Source organism: Patagioenas fasciata, chromosome 1 (assembly GCF_037038585.1).
Source record: "Patagioenas fasciata isolate bPatFas1 chromosome 1, bPatFas1.hap1, whole genome shotgun sequence".
Classification (NCBI taxonomy): domain Eukaryota; kingdom Metazoa; phylum Chordata; class Aves; order Columbiformes; family Columbidae; genus Patagioenas; species Patagioenas fasciata.
The window spans coordinates 83,926,087-83,944,197 of record NC_092520.1 but is presented as its reverse complement, the minus strand read 5'-3'; the positions used below and the strand labels follow the sequence as shown (position 1 = coordinate 83,944,197).

The window sequence follows — 18,111 nt, the reverse complement described above, 5'->3', positions numbered from 1 at the left end:
CAGGATAAGGTGGATAATAGGCTCATCTTCTGTCACCTCTTCTTTTGAGGATTCTCAAACCAAAATATTGTTAACTGTTCTTTGCCATTAATTGAATGGGAGCAGAGGGGATATATAACCTGTCAAAGTCTGAACAGCTTAACCTCCAACATTTTTTCAACAGAAAAACTCACTTAGAAAAGTAAACATCCCTATTAACCAAACTCATGTTTCCTTCCTCCCACTCTTCCCCGTGGTAACAGACCTGCACACAGAGGGTGCTCATAGGCACCACCTATCCTGGATAATTCAAGAAGTAGTTTAGAGTAAGGATGAAAAACAAAGAGCCCTCAAGAACAAACAGCATTCATTCCCATTAGAGGACTTTTCACTACAGGAGTCACTTTGTTTTATTGAACAGACATGCTAAATCTAGTGTTACAAAGTCACATCATTTTTCCAGAGAACAAAGTTGCTGCTTAAGCTACATAAACCTCTGTCACTTTGATTGCACACCTTCAGTTTGCTTTTATCATTAACACCTGGTGCCAGCCTTAACACAGAAATAAATGGCTTAATAGATGAGAGCTGAATGTTATAAAAAAAGCAAAGTATTTGGTCGTGTCAGAAGGAGTTCTTGAATATACAGGCACATTTCAGAGCAAGGACAGAGTATCTAGTTCTTGTACAATGCCACTTTTTCAGGTTTAGGTCAATATTTGTCAAAAGAGCAGACAGAATCTGACCATTAAAACACAGATTAGCAAACGTCTGTTTACTTCTGCATGTGCACATGAATACTTCATAACCAAAGAAATAAACTGGAAGTAAAGGAACATTGTAAAAACTGGTATAAAACATATTTGCTTTGTAAACCATCAGAAGTTCTATTGCCAAATCTAGGACACGCAATGCATTAAATGCTCTGAATATGAGTAATTGATTTCTTCAGTATTTTCAAAAAGTGAAGAGTTTTCCTTAGGTCACAGATGCAAAGCAACACCAGCAACAAGCAAGTCAGGAAACCAGAACAAGACAGTTGATGTCTGTTAAAGCCAAACGAAAGTATTTATTAAACAAACAAACAAAGTCAAAAAATAAACAAACAAACAAGACCCCCACACATTATCAGCTAAATCTTAAAGACTTCACCAATCTGAATAATGCAAAAATGACGCCAGTGAAACCTCTGATTCAAGCAAAGTTTGTTTCTATAAATGTAAGGTATTTCTATAATCGTATTCTGGATACATCATATTTTCTATTATTTTCAGAGAAACGGTGTATTAAGGGAGTTTAATGAATTTACCTCCATTTTTTATCAGGATTTATCTTTAGACAAATAAAATAAATGCTTTGCCACTGGCACTTAGCCACAGGGTACTCAATGGCAAGTCCCAGTAACTTAGGATCTCTAAGTTAATTTCTTCAGAACTGTATATCTGCAAACAAGAATGACCTAAAAACTTAAAATATCTCAGAAAATATAGCCCAGTTTTCATCTTAATATATGCTTATCTTGTAGTTGTCCACTCTTTTAATAAATCACAAAGTAATAATCTCAACTAATAAACACTACAAGATGCATATAGCTTCCCAGTGAACACTGCAGTTTTATAGATTCATTGCATGTAACCATCTCTCTCACTGTTTATTAAATACGGTACAATAAAGGAGCACCAGAAGAATCCTGTGTATACTTCATTTCCAGGGCAATAAATTAAGGAGCTGTCTTTTCGTCTACTGATCCATGACCTGAAGTTCATAATACGCAACTTAAATTTAAATCAAAAGTTTAAAGCAACAGCACTATTGAGTGTGTAGTAAGACAACAATGCACCCATTCTTTATGAAGATCACTTGAAAACAAGTTGTTCTAGTAGCATGGTTTGGCCATACCTGGTGCTTCCACTCATTCTCTAGCTTCACTTAAGCTGTGTCAATTAAAACTAAATGGGATTTGGCCTTCTGCACTGTTTATGATAGCACTTTAGGTAGAAGCAATAACATTCAAAAATCAAACAGGATTTTTTGTACAAATGTACAAGTGTAAAAACTGGACAACAAATAGTGTTTATGATTTTATATTGAAATTCCAAGACCTCACAAAGGTAACAAAATTTTCATTTAATTAAATATACTACTTAAACTATGATTTTTCTCTCAAAAGCTTTTAAATGAAAAGGATAATTAAGATTTTAAGCAGCACCCTAAAAGACAACAGCTAGTTGTGTAATTTAAGTGTGCGTGACACATATGACACACTTACATATACAAATATGTGTATGACAGAGCAAAATATCATATTGTCATACATATATAACTCTTAAAAAAAAGAAAAAATCCTTTGACAGACCTGCGTACTCAGGTTTCCTACTGTTCCCAAAGGCTCAATTTCCCTTTTAACACAGCTGCAGATGTGGCAAATGCTCCATGTTTTGGCAGTTTCATTTTCTACACCAAGGAAGATAAGGAGGGAAAAATGGGAATTTTGGGGTCTTTGAGGAAAAGTAGAGAGGAGTCTATGCCATGGGAAGTTGAACAGTCTTGCAGGATCGGGATGTCAGAGACACTAGCTTAGAAATCAGTGTGGCACAGGGGCAAATCCTGCTGCAGAGCTGTTCTCCTAAGGTGACTGTGGATTTGGCACCATCCTCAGTTTCTAATAGGAAATCATGTGATTCTTGAGGAAGAGAAGTGCAAGGTGTGGTGTGGTGGGTGACTAGTAGTCTGGGAGGAAAATTCCCAAGCAGACTTCCTGGCATCTATTTACATAAACTAGCCACCACTGAATCAGATAAAGAAGGCAGAAGATACCACATAAAGAGCCTGTCTTAGTAATGCTAATGTTTAACAGAACATGCTGGTTTGCAGCAGTCTGCATTTCAAATAAAATCACATATTATACAGAAATGTACTTCCAAATTCAGCATGCACAAAAAGATAATCTGTATTTCTTTGCCTTATTCAACTGCAGTTATTTTTCATTGCTGAGTCTTCCTCCAGTTAACTCTGAAAGTCATGGCACTTTGCCAAAGTGCATATTACGTATAAATCCATTTAGATGCATATTCTATCTGAGTAGAGCACCTGAGGTATTTTAGTGTACTTTCTGTACACAGATTATTGCTACTTGAATTCCTTAAGTGCCTGTGAAAACATGCTTAGAAGTCACAGAATGAAAAGATGTGGTAAGATGAAGAAGCCTAAGACAATGATGGGTTAGCATTAATTGAATACAGAACAACTATAAAATCAAAAATAAACATATATTCTTTTAACTAAGGAGTTTTCTTTTAACCTACATACACATGGGAAAGACTTATTTTTGGATTCCTACCAAAGTTCTACCATCTGTACTTCTATTCAGTGCTAGGTATTGGATAATGACTTAGTAACAGGTCAGAAAAGAGACAATAAACGTCAGTTCCCACTGAAGCCTTTTGGTTTTTAATAAATCTATTAGCAGTCAAAACAAATCTAGACTTTCTGTTTCACTACTTTAAAAGTACTTCGATAGCATAAAAGAAAGCAACCCACAGAAATAATTTCTCATTACTAATGTATAGGAAACTTCAGTATCATGATTTTTAGAATGGAATAAATATGCATGGGAATAAATAAATCATATTATTAACTTATGTGGAGGGAGTCAACATGGTTGTCTTTAAGGGAACATACAAACAGTTAAATAGATGTGTGGTGGTAATGTGATTATGCCTTCTCAAATGATCTTTAACTAGCAACAAAACATGCAGGTACCAACTTTACCACAGGCAATCAACCACCATTACAGGTATCCAGATTGCATGTTTGGCTTGAACTGTTTCATCTGAGATCTGAGTCTTCATTACTAGTGTCACCCATGCAGGACTATATTAACAACAACCTGTTGTTCAACACAGCAAGAGCACTAGAACACACTACAGCACTGTTCTTTTCTACATTGAGCTTTGTCAAACCAAGTATGAAAAAAACAGTATCTTTTAAGACTGGGCGAGAGCAACGGAATTTTTGAATAGTCAAATCAAGGGGAACAGAAAGAACACTGATGAAAAGGTGAATGACTCAGATGAGGAAAAGTTAATTGACTCTGTTCCACCAGAACCTGCATTTTGGTTTGAAACCTTATGATCTGGAAAGCAACATATTTGCATTTACTTTTGAAAGAATTAACAGCAGCTTAATTTTGAAGGTTTCTTGTTAAATAATCTAGTTAATTAACTGATGTTTGATTGATACAAAAACAGTTTTGATTTAACTTTCTGGTTTTATTTCTAGTAAAATCATATGATTTTCATAGTAATGTGGGTTTTTTTTAGTTATTATCACAACAGTAGAGTAATTTTACTGCCTTTTCTACTGAATAATTTGATTACTATAGAAACAATCTATGCTTCAGCTTACTATTGATTTGTGTGTACATGCGTTAAGATTTTATGGTCTGTCATTATAAGCTAAAATATGAGATAGTAATGTGCCACGTGTCAAGGACAACGTGACATGAAGAAGGATTTTGAGTTATTTTGCCAGTAATCCTAGAAGTAGGTAAATCACTGCAGACTGCCACTTGCCACAGCATAAGTAACCCTACAACATAAAAAATTATGTGAAAAATATATTTTCACTTTCATATCCTAATACGATAATTTGCATGAGAATGGTAAAGATCCTATATTGCATAAGGGAAGGAGTAATTATTTGAGATACATAATAATTACCAAATATACTTCTGAAGGATTTTTTTTTCTCATTGTACATGATATCATAGACAATTTGGAACTTTGTTCTTTCATTTTAATTGTTCATCTGTTGTAGGAAAGTATTGAATTTGGAGATTAATTCAAGAAATTGGTGGATAGATGATGGCAGAGTGGTGGATGTGGTCTACCTTGACTTCAGTAAAACATTTGACACAGTCTCCCACAGCATCCTCACAGCTAAAGTGAGGAAGTGTGATCTGGACGATCGGGTAGGGAGGTGGACTGCGAACTGGCTGAAGGAAAGAAGCCAGAGAGTTGTGGTCAATGGGGCAGAGTCCAGTTGGAGGCCTGTGTCTAGTGGAGTGCTTCAAGGGTCAGTACTTGGGTCAGTATTACTCAGTATATTCATCAATGACTTGGATGACGGAATAGAGTGTACTATCAACAAGTTTGCTGATGACACCAAGCTGGGAGGAGTGGCTGACACACCAGAAGGCTGTGCTGCCATCCAACAAGACCTGGACAGGCTGGAGAGTTGGGTGGGGAAAAATGTAATGAAATATAACAAGGGCAAGTGTAGAGTCTTACATCTGGGCAGGAACAACCCCAGCTTCCAGTATAAGTTGGGGAACAACCTGTTAGAGAGCAGCATAGGGGAAAGGGACCTGGGGGTCCTGGTGGACAGCAGGATGATCATGAGCCTACACTGTGTCCTTGTGGCCAAGAAGGCCAATGGCATCCTGGGGTGTATTAGAAGGGGGGTGGTTAGTAGGTTGAGAGAGGTTCTCTTTCCCCTCTACTCTGCCCTGGTGAGACCACATCTGGAATATTGTGTCCAGTTCTGGGCCCCTCAGTTCAGGAATGACAAGGAACTGCTGGAGAGAGTGCAGCACAGGGCAAAAGAGATGATTAAGGGAGTGGAGCATCTCCCTTATGAGGAAAGGTTGAGGGAGCTGGGCCTCTTTAGTTTGGAGAAGAGGAGACTGAGGGGTGACCTTATTAATGTTTATAAATATATAAAGGGTGAGTGTCACAAGGATGGAGCCAGGCTCTTCTCGGTGACAACCAATGGTAAGACCAGGGGTAGTGGGTTCAAACTGGAACACAAGAGGTTCCACTTAAATTTGAGAATAAACTTCTTCTCAATGAGGGTAACAGAACACTGGAACAGGCTGCCCAGGGGGGTTGTGGAGTCTCCTTCTTTGGAGATATTCAAAACCCATCTGGACACATTCCTGTGTGACCTCACCTAGGCGTTCCTGCTCCAGCAGGGGGATTGGACTAGATGATCTTTTGAGGTCCCTTCCAATCCCTAACATTCTGTGATTCTTTGATTCTGTTAAATATGCATATAAACTATCACACAAGAATGTTAAAACCTGCAAAATAAATTACAAAAAGAAAATTTGGAAAAACAAGTAAACAAACAAACAAAAAACCCAGAACATTTTCCATACAACTTTAAATTTTATTCTCCATTCATACTTAATACAAGTACATGCTTTAATAGCTTAATTTTATATTGGTGTTTCTGCACAATTCTCTCCTCATTCATGGCATTAGACAGTTTATGGGGGTGGGGCATGGATCAGCATACTTTTAACCTGAGAAATCTACTTACAGTCTTAAATTTCATTTAATATCTGCACTGGCAAGAAAACTCATAGACTGAAGGCATTTTATTTTACTGGTAAAGTCAAATCTTTTGTTCAATTACTTTTTCCTAGACAGGGGATGCAGAGGTAAAAGGAAGGATTATCCATTATCCCTACCTGTTTTTATCACAAAGACACCATACCTCCATTCACAATAGGTACAGAGACAAAAATCCAATTTGCCCTAAAGTAACCTCACATATAAAAAAGGCTGCTTATAGTTGTAGTTGTATGTGAAAACAATATGAAATACCAAGAAGCTCTACAATTTATTTAATAATTTACAGCTCACACTGTTGTCACAACTTAAAATTGACTGAAAATTGCCTTGGAAATTATGGCTAATGGATTATAACCGCCTCTGTCACAAATTATGCAGAATAGTTTTGGTTAAGCATTATTTAGCTTTATATAACATACTTCTTTAATATGGTTATGATCAGCTATTACATCAAACTGCTCAGAAATATCCATTAATGAACCCAAACTCATATATCTCTTAAGAACTTTAATAATGTCACTTTCAATATAGGTGTGCTGAGTTTGGTTGGGATGGAGTTAGTTTTCTTCACAGTAGCTCTTATGGTGCTAAGTTTTGGATTTGTGCTGGAAACATTGATGATAACACAGGGATGTTTCAGATACTGCTGAACAGTGCTTGCACAGAGACAAGGGCGTTTCTGCTCCTCACCCCGCCCTGCCAGTGAATGCATCGGGAAGCACAAGAAGCTGGGCATAGCCAGGAGAGCTGACCCCAGCTGACCAAATGGATATTCCACATCATATGATGTCATGCTCAGCAATAAAACTGGGGGGTAGGGGGATTGGAGGGAGAGCTGCTGCTCAGGGACTGGTCAGGCATCAATAGCTTGGTGGTGAGTAATTGTTTTCATTTGCATCACTTGTCTTTCTTGGGTTTTATTTCTCTCTTTTCCTAATTTTCTTTTGCATTGCCATATCATTATTATTATTACTATTGTTAGTAGTAGTATTTTATTTCAATTATTAAACTGTCTTTATCTCAACCCACAAGTTTTCTCATTTTTACTCTTCCAATTCTCTGCCCCCATCCCACTGGGAGAGAGTAGTGAGCAGCTGTGTGGTGTCTAGTTGCTGTCTGGGGTTAAACCACAATAATAGGTATGGTAGACCACTATTTAGCCCAAGAAGCTAGTCTTTATTACTTAAAAGGCATAGGTACTTGACAGAGAATCAGAGTCAATGTGTGTCAAAAAATGCCCACATGAAGCCTGGACTGAGCTCTCCTACACTCAAAGAAATTCTAGAATTTTCTACTTCTTCACAGATAAAAAAGATAAAGATAAGAAAGATAAAATTCTCAAAACAGGCATTGCAAACATACTGACTTGAGACTTTAGGGAGAAGACAGAGACAGGAAAACAAACTGTTTTACATTGCTTTATATAACTTCCTGTGTTCTTTCTGGGTAAAACATAAACATAAAGAGTTATTAATACTAAATATTCTTTCAGTTATTAAAAGAAAAAAAAAAGTAACATCACATTGTATACTGCTTAGATAGCCATCAATGTGCAAGCAAACATCTACAGCTACCTGCATTTTTTGTCTGTGTTTGTATGAAGAATTTTAACAACACTTAGCAGATACTATCACATGACGTTCTCTTGATTGCTGTAACTTTGTAAGAGAAACCGGAATTTGCATACAAGTTCAATAATAGTATGCCACTCCTTGAAAGTAGGAAATGGTACTTACAAGTGGAGTTATTAACATCAAGATATATAGAATGTCTGCTGTGTAGATGTATTTAAGAGCACTGCATTTTACAATATTGTGGTTTTGATATTCATGCTAGAAAAGGAGCATTTTTTAGAAAAAACTTGTCTTTGACTACAGAAATACTTGATGATATCACCACTTTGTTTATCTTAAACTTCCATAAAGCAGGAAAATACTGTTGTCTAGAATTTTCTTTGTCTAGACCATTTGCCAGCATGTTGTGCATGCAAAGTCAATTAGGTTACAGATTTCATTGTTGGACATATTTCTCATTACAACTCTTCCTATGGTGTGACAGGTAAAAAACACAGTGACAAACTTTGGAAACAGTCTTCCAAGTTCAGATAAGATACATGTCCATGCAGTTTTATCCATTCACCAGGAACAAAAAGAATGGGGTAGGGAATCATGGGAGGGAGAAAAGGTGTGTGTGTGTGGGGGGGAAGAGTGGGGGAAAAAAAGAAAAGAAAACAAAACAAAACAAAATTTCCCTACAGTCAGAAGAATTCCATATGCCAATTTGTGAAATAAATCAGAAACTGTTCCAACTGCCATCCTTATTAAAGCTAATGATGTTCTGAACAATCTGCAGACACCAATTTGACCAAAGATACACAATAGATCGTTTCAAAGCCTGCACTGCAACTTCACTACCATTCATTTGCTACAGGTAACATGCTCCAAGATTAAAACAAATAGCATATTACATTTAAAGTAAGAGCATTTGCTGGAAGTACACTGCAGAACAGATGTTGTTATATCAAATAACTATCAATCTTACTGTGATCTAATGGCACTGCCAAGGCATTCAAAATGCAGCTGGACAGTGAAAGACACACCCATCCCAATGTTTTTCATGAAAGAACTTTGTGTGATTTCTACTTTAGCTAAATAATCTTGAAATATCTGGACATTTCTCCAAAGCCTACCTTTAAAAAACCATTTAGATCCATTACAACACTGTCTAGCAGTGAAGGATTTATGCTGTTTACTTGCCTTTGTATAGCTGTAAGATTTTATGTATCCCAGTATACAACAGCCCAGATACTGTCAACAAAAATCTGAGTTGCTGAAATGTGAATACAACCTTATAAAGGACATACCAGCACTAGCATTTTTTTAAGTTGTACTTTAAAGATAGGATGCAATCGACGAAGGAAAGGCTTCTATAAATGTTCTGATTGTTTTCAAGATGCTACGCATGACTCTGGCTGGAAAAGTATCATATCAAGGACTGCAAAACTACACAATATTTGTGAGGGGAAAATAGGTATCAATTTTAATTATTTTTTTCCAGAAAAATCTTAGAAAGCTGCAGGTGACAGAATTCTAGTACTCAATCGTAGCTGAAACTACTGCTGACATCTTCATCACAGGATACCCATTGTATTTTATTTCAATAACCAGGTTAATAAATAAGGTTCAGCTATCTCTTCAAAATACAAGATTCTTACAGGAGTCATATCCATAAATCTTGACTGACACCAAGGGTGTAAAAGGAAATACAAGACAGAAAATATAAGAAAGAATCTGGTAATTTATTTTTTTAACTCTTTGCTTGTTTGTGGGTTTGTAATGTAAATATTTTGGATGCTTGAGCACATTAGTCCACACAGCATTGCAAGCTTCACCAGTCTAATTTTTTTAGCAAAATGTTGGCCTACATACGCTATCCACAGGAAGAAGTGAGTATGATGTGCCCTCCTGGCATATTACTATTTCAGAATCTTTCCAATTTAATCTTTAATATTGTGGATTATATATGCATCTCCATATTTATTTTTTTTTTTTTACTATTTGCATTACACTTTTTTTTCTTTTCCACTTTACTTTTACTCACTTTTTCTTTTCCACTTTACTTTTACTCAAAAAAGTGATCATATTGTTGTCTTAGTCTTACTTTGCAAACAGATAGACATACAAAATATATCCAGTATCCTAATAAAATAATTAAGTAATTTTCACAGAAGAAAAGTAAAACATAATGTAATGAGACTGTAGCACAGAACATAATTCTTTCTATTAGATTTTGAAGGTTTGCTAAAGCCTTGCTAAAGATGGCTACTTTTCTGTTGGAAATAAAATCTATTACTGATTCAAACATTTGCATATGCAAGGGAATCCACATACATTCACACACAGTTATAGTCTCATCATAGGCTTCAGATACCTGAAATCTGTTACCTTGATGTTGTCTGATAATAGTGAGAAACCTGATATTCTCTTACCTAGAACACAAAAAAAAAAAAAAAAAAAAAAAGATTAATACATAGCATTATTCAAATAATACATTTTGCCAATTAAAGAAAAAAGAACTACATCCAACCAAAAGATAGGTAGACTAGTTATAAAATTAGTATTAATACAACCCAAGAGATCTGACAGCATCTTCTACCACAGCCTTGTCATTTCCTCTCCTTGGATGACTATAAAATGAATCTTTTCAGTCAAGTAAGGTCAAAAGCCAAATCTGGCAAGAAAAATCCAACGTCCATGTTTATATATATATTAGCATGATTCACGTTATTATCATCTTTCTAACTTTATCAGTGTGCATGTAACACCACTTGTACAAATAAACAAGTGTATACAATTTTTCTTGGAAGGTATAAACTCAAAGGCAGATTTTTATACTCCTCTACACTGATTTTTTGTGGGTTTGGTTTTTGGGTTTTTTGTTTGTTTGTTTTTTGTTTTGTTTTGTTTTGGTCTAATGTTACTAAAAAAAATGCTTTGGTGTCTATTTTGTCTTCTATCTTCTTTTCCAATAGCCAGCCAACAATGACAAATGTACCACAACATTTTGTAAGCAGTATAAAGTGTCCTGAAGCTCAAAAAATATCTGAAGAAGCAATGGCATCTTCTGTTTATAAAGTGTAGAAACTGGGAAATATGAATGTTCACAAACCATATACCCTTTAAATTATACACATTCTTTTAAGCAAAATAACTTTAATGATGGCAGCAAAAGAGTAACTAAAAGTTATTTCACCTGCTTGAGCTGTGGAATATATGGATTCCTTGGACAACTGCAACTCTGTTGCTACAAACTGTTTAATGCTTGTGTAGATTACTGGGCCCTAACCAAAACTACAAAATTGTTCACTTTTTATCAGAGTTAACCTTACGGAAAGATAACACAAAGTATCCCTTAATTTAGAGCTGTAAGCATAAACTGCCGGGACTCACTGTGCTAGAATCTACAATTGAGGGTGAGGGGCATTGGAAAACATCAACAAATTATTACTTGCCATTACATTTATTAGTTTGCAGCAACTTGCATGAAATCCTACCAAGATTTGAATTTAGTTCAACATCTCATGAGCAACACAGAAAGAATTAACACATAAACAGCCACCTTAGGTATGTCTTCAAGATGCAAATAGTAGATAATTTGAAATCCACCAATAGATAATTTGAAATCCACCACTACAATCTTTCTTCCTTTAGATCTATCGTAGTTTGTTACAAAAGCTACTTCAACATTTTTCTTTTTATTCCCATTGTCACTACCTCTCCATTTAACCTAACTTCACTGATTCTATGAAATCCTGTTCACCTATGACTGTGTTGCTGCTGGTAATTTTCAGTTCAGCTCTCTCCTTCCCCATTATGTAGCATCTCTGCCTACTTAAAGGTATCCAGTATGCTTTAAGAAGCTACCATTTATCACAGGAGGTACCTAGTGTTGACAAACTGCTTAATCTGAAGGCTTTTAATACTTTCCCATCCAAAAGCATATGACAGAACTGTCCTTAACTACCACAACAAATTATTACTACCTCTTATTCAAACATGCACTGCCATGGTGTAAGACCACACTGATAGTGTGGAGACTAAATGAACTCAGATACAAAAACATTTTAATCACAGATATGTGTGCAGTTTTCTAAATTAGATGACCACCATGTCCTACAGGAGAGACAGCACAGTCTGTGAGGAAAGGCAAGTGGGTCAGCATAGAGGCTCCAGCTATGCTTGATTTGTGCAGCCCAGCAGTAGGACTGCTAGTCCCCTGGATGGCTCCTTCAGTTTCTTCTTGAAACTTTTGGGTTCTCCTTCATATAACCTGGGAGTATCTTGTATAACCCTGAAATATCTCCCTTGTGTCTCCAAGTGCATCTTCCAGGGTGTCTACTTGGCATGTCTCACCAGGAGCCTCTCCACTTGTCTCTTGTCACTAGTGGCTGCCACTTTTTCTTCAGCATGTCTGAGAAGGTGCATTATAGACCCCCCGACTGGCTGAAGTTTTGGCAAGCAATGGCGTGTTTACTCCGGTTTCAGAGCCAGCTGGGACAGGTCCAGGGCAGTTCACTGCCTTGTCCTGCACAGGCCACCAATGCCAGTCCCGTCACCCATTCTGTTATTTACGTCCAATACATTGCATCCCTCACCTCTGTGAAACACGCTTTAAGAGCTGTTTGAATATATATCTTTTATAAACTCTACTTTTGACATCATCAAAATCTTAATATACATTTAATAAACTCTGTCCTTGTCCCTGGGGATAGATAACAGTGAGTAACAATGTGCAATGTGCACAAGACTACAGAGGATAACATGATCACAGTCTGAACTTTTAGGTATTACAAACTGCACCTCGTGCTCCTGAGGGCCTGATTAGGTATCACTGCTGATGTGACCAGCACATGTTAGCAATTCGCTCACCTGACAAACTAACACAGTTTTTTGTTGCATTGGATGAGCTGCCTAAATGGGTTTATCCCATCTCCATCTATGTTCTTCTACATCATCCACAATGCAGTACCATTTTGTTTCCAGTTTGCGCTGCAACTGGAGCATGTCCAGCACCATCCCTCTGACTCTGCTGGCTACACCACCACACCAGGCTCACGAGTCCTCCTTTTTCCCTGTTCACCATTTTCACACCCTTCTCAGATTACATCCTCCTGGCATGGTGTGTGTGGGGGAAGCGGGGGAAGATGCCTAAGCAGGCCTTACCACCCTGTCCTGCTCCTTCACTTGCAAACCCTGAGAGGGATCCCTCTGTTCTCTGAGGCCCTGGCCTCACTGACTGGCTTGGGCTCACCTTGACAACCCCCAAAGCCTGGGGCAATGGCTTCTGCAGGCGTAGCCCCAGCACAGCTCCAACCCTGGGGCCTAGTGCTCACCTGTCCCACCGCTGCCATACGGCTGAGGAGAGGGGTGGTTCAGTCTCCTCCTGACCCATCACCCTGGGCTGGGAAAAAGGGCTCCTATATCAATCGGCACTTATTCCACGTCAAAATGAAGTGATTAGAGATTTTACTGAGAAAACCAACAGTCCAACAAAAACAGGGGAGCGGAGGGTTTACTGTTCTCCTTGTCATTGGACCTGAACGGTGCCATGGGATTTTGAAATCATAGAATTGTTCGGGTTGGAAAACACCCAGAAGATCGTTGAGTCCAACCATTAACCTAACATTGTAACTAAATCAAGTCCATAAGAACCTTATCTATGAGTCTTTTAAACACCTCCAGGGATGGCGACTCAACCACTTCCCTGGGCAGCCTGTTCCAACGTCTGTTAATAATTTTTTCCTAATATCCAATCCAAACCTTCCCAGGTGCAATTTGAGGCCACTTCCTCTCATCCTGTCAATTGCTGCTTGGGAGAAGAGACCAGCACCCTCCGTGCTACAATCTCCTTTCAGGTAGTTGTAGACAGTAATAAGGTCTCCCCTCAGCCTCCTCTTCTCCAGGCTAAACAGCCCCAGTTCCCTCAGCCACTCCTCATCAGACTTGTGTTCCCAACCCATCACCAGCCTCATTGCACTTCTCTGAGGTCTCTCCAGGACCTCAGTGTCATTCCTATAGTGAGGAGCCCAAAACTGAACACAGGATTCGAGGCTCAGCCTCAGTGAAGGATTCAGGCAGTAATGCTGGTTTCAGATCAGCGGGGAGGTTGGGCGAGAGCACCCAGGCTATCAGCCACCCTGGCGCTTCTGTCGTCCTGGCCCAGAATCACCAACATAACCAGCCAGAACAGGCTGGCAACAATTTCTTTCAATGCGGGCAATAGTGTATCTGCTTATTTCTTTCTCCCCACAAAAGCTGTAGTTTCTTCACATTCTGTTTAAGTGGCTATGCACTGACCCAAAACTACTTGGTGACATTTCCCACTCTAGATTTCAATCACTTAAAAACCATTTACTGTTTTCTTTTTAAACCGGATCATTTAGACAGATCTGGGCTAATTTCTGGTAATAGGAATACTTGAAATGGCACAACAGAGAATGTGATAACTCTCAGTGGGCAAAGGAAACTAGCATTGCTGGCAGAGCAACACAACCTTCCCTTTAACCTAATTCTGTTTATCCATTAGGTGATCTAACTGATTTTCTCAGTGAACAGCTGTGGGACAGGGGACAGGAAAGCTAACTTTTCTGTTCTTCTGTCATGAAAACCTGTGTAACAGAGCATTCTTTAAAACCACTTATTTTCCTGCTCCCTCTGTCAAGTTTGTAATTTTTTAGTGACCACTAAAGGAGTAAGTATTTAGCTCCCAGGATACTTAGGAACTAAACGTAGGAAAATTTCTTGTCTAAGGTTATTTTTTGTAGATTTTGCTTGAAAAATGTGACTAGGATATCAGGGTACTGGGCTGGTCTTTGGGGAAAATAATGAAGGAGGAAAAAAAAGAAATTTTCCTAATGATAAATGTTTTCTAGCCATTTGATTCTGTGATTTTATTCTAGAGGAAAGCTGTTTGGTTTCACCCATATAACTTTCAATAAGGTTGTTATTATGCTAGAAGAGCTATAGAATATTCCATCAAGAATATAAACTATTTTTTTTAAAACAAGCAAGTAGTTAGATTTTTAAATGTCAATGTGGTTTATTTTGAGGTTGCTAAATACTATGAAGAGGGCTTAAAAAGTGCTATAATCTAGAAGTATTTCAAGATAAAAAAAAAATTAAAATATTTATTTCTCTTTCATGACTGAAATAAACTCAGAAAAATGACAAGAATTGCACAAAACAGCCATTGCTGGAATATATGGATGTAATCTGTCATCGTATTTTGGTACCCTCAACTACTAGTAACTCTTTAAATTCATCATATCAAGTCCACTAATGCTCATAATGATCAAGAAGCAAAGATTTCCTTGTTCTTTCCAAATAAATAAACCTATATATTTTTTAAAAATCCTGGCACAGTAGATCTTTTCAAACTGTTTGACTTTATTAGCAGTTAATCTACAAGATACAAAGCAAAATGCTATTCACACCCTATTCATTCTTTCTAGAATATAATTACCAGCAATAGCCATGCTCCACCAAGCTTTTCAGCACACCAGCAGCCTTCCAACAGCATCAAAACCTCCATGGCAATATCCCCAATATTGATATGTTAACACTGGGCCAGTATCTTTCTGAGCCAGAGCTGCCCGTGCTTGTGAGTCTCCGGACTGTGCTGTCAGTGACCCCTCCTTACAGGGAACAGCAAAGGGAACTTCCATGCTGGGCTCCCATCCGGGTGTGCAAAGCAGGTTTTGAAAAAGGAAGACTTCGTTGCCTGGATGTCCTGCTACTACAAGTTCACAGTTAGACGCATCTTCCCTATTCAAACAGCAGTCATACCATTTGTCTAAGACACAAAGTACAGCAGCTCCAGATAAATAATGTTTCTGTTGTATCCTTCTACCCTTCCTTTTCTACTCTTCCTATCAAACTGCAGAATCAAAAATGTGCTTGTCTTGGGATTTATGTGTATTATTCTAGCTTTATTAACAACTGTCACAACTGCAATCCTCAGAACCGTCCCTTTCATGATGCATGAGAGAAATTTTAAAATGGTCCTTGCAAAAAAGAAACAGATTCTAAGAGTGTATACGGGGATATAATGCTTAGATCTGAGATACAAAACCACCTGCAGTTCTTAGTAGCCAGAACACATTTTATAGAAAGAAAAACATAAATAAGGCATCAGATAGAGTATTATACCCTGTATATTTGGATGAGAAACTGAGCAGCAGATGTTGGTGACCAACAAGTAATTTAGATGTAATAACTAGTAAGGAAAGTGCTTTAGTGTGGGATAGCAAAATGGCACTGACATCTTCTGATTTGACCTAGTCAAAGGAAGCAAACAAAACTAGACCAAGGAAGAATTCTGTGGAATGTAGACTGAAGATGCAGCAAATGGCATGAAGAAATAACATCACTGCAGATGCCTATAAAGGCTTAGAGTTTATTTCCATATGATTTAAAGAGATCAAAGTTTTACAACTCAGATATAAATTGGGAGATAAAGGTTTTATGATCTACCATCCAGAAATAAGCTGAGTTCAATAAATATCTGACCAGTTATCAATCAAGACCAGTGCTTATGACATGCAACAGTATAAATTAGTAGTCTTGAATAAGCAGATCTGTTATTCTTAAAACCCATTTGGGAAAAAAAAAACATAAAATATTCCACAGTAATGATACAAAACATCGTTTTTAGTTATGATCACCAGTGATGGGTCAAACTACTATAAATCACAAGCTACTTTAAATTACCTTCCCTTCAGACAGATGCCTTGTTTAAGATCTGAAAACTGGTGATTTTATATACTGAATGTTAGCAACCTGCTTCTAAATTTCTCACTATAGATTAATCCTTTGAGTTCAAACCCAGAAGACAAAAAATAAACATTTACATCTTCACCACAGTTGTGCAGACTGCATAGATACCATACTTGCTCACAGTTCTTGGGCTAATCAGGCCTGCCTGTATCATATGAAACCTCCTTGAGCTCGACTTTGGGTTGAGTTTGAAGTTTATGAGCTGAAAAGCAGCTAAATTAAGCAGAACAAAACAAGCAAATGACAGATAAAGAAGCATTAGACCCAAGTCTATCCATTAAATTAATTTGCCATTTTATTCATTCTTCTGTTTAACTGCTTTGTCAAAATTTTGACAGAAGTATCATTTGACTGAATCTCTGCTAAGCACAACAATAAGCTATCTGAAAAAAATACAGAATAGATAATTCTGCACAACAAGACACAGTAAAAAAATCAAATCCCACTCAAACTTTTAGCATTTTAGTTTACTTTTCTATGTATGCATTTGGTCTTTGCTGGATATTTTACATTTTGTTATTTTATAAAGAAAGAAATTAAATTAAGACTCATAAAGAGGAAGCAGAATATTCAAGAAGTAAAATAAGGAACAAAATGTATAAATTAGAAAAGCCTTCAAGAAAAAAAAGGCATAGGAGACTCACAGGATACTGACAATTATTTAGTCTCATTATAACATCGATAGGATTCATCAACCCAAATAACATGTGAAAACAATTAAGACATTAAATCAGTCCCAAACAGGATAAAGTGCTGTTTCAGTCAGGTCCAGCGCCTTCATTCTCAATTACTTCAAACAACCCCCACTTGACTTCAGTTCAATTTTTCACTTGAAATATTGTTCAGATATACATTTGTCAAACAAGAACACTAATCAAGGATTGGTATAAAGACTACAGAACACTTTTATATTCAGATAGATTTTTTAATTATTATGATTACATAAGTTATCAGTAGAAATATAATTGTGCATTTCTAACAGAAGAATGTGAAAAACACTTCTCGCTTCTCAGAGCTAGCTATATTAAGAGCAAAAGCAGTAAGACGAAATACATTGAGTAAGTTTAAAGAAACTGATCAATAGGTCGTTAGGAGTGTGTTTATTTGGACAAGGGACAATCAGGTTTGAGTCTTGTAGAGACAAATATACTTTTTTTTTTTTTTTTAATTCTCCAGAAATACAACACACAATCTCTATATAGGGTGCATTGTAAATGTACATAGGGAACGAGGGACATACGATCCTACTTCTGCAGCTCTGTTGCTGTTGGCAGAGTGAATCTACTTCACATATCTGGCTTGCACCTCCCTACAGTGAAGACAAAGAGCAAATGCGGTTTGTGTCTTCTTTCTGCATCTCCTTTAGTAAACGTGCTCCACTTAAGTCCTCACAGAGTTACTTATTGTTGTGTAGAGGCTCTTCCAGTAATCCAGCCAAC

The 18,111-nt window shown here is 37.3% G+C and overlaps 1 protein-coding gene across 5 annotated transcripts in view; it reads right to left on the bottom strand.

Annotated features, from left to right (window-relative positions):
• CADM2 (cell adhesion molecule 2) overlaps window positions 1-18,111 on the bottom strand; it is a 679,639-nt gene that overhangs the window by 360,671 nt on the left and 300,857 nt on the right. For 2 of the 5 annotated variants that reach the window (XM_071809845.1, XM_071809846.1), the window contains exon 3: window positions 10,269-10,326. The exons of the other annotated variants lie outside the window; for them this stretch is intronic. The gene's annotated coding sequence lies outside the window, so the exon portion shown is untranslated. The remainder of the gene's footprint in view (window positions 1-10,268; window positions 10,327-18,111) is intronic. 5 annotated transcript variants of the gene reach the window in all.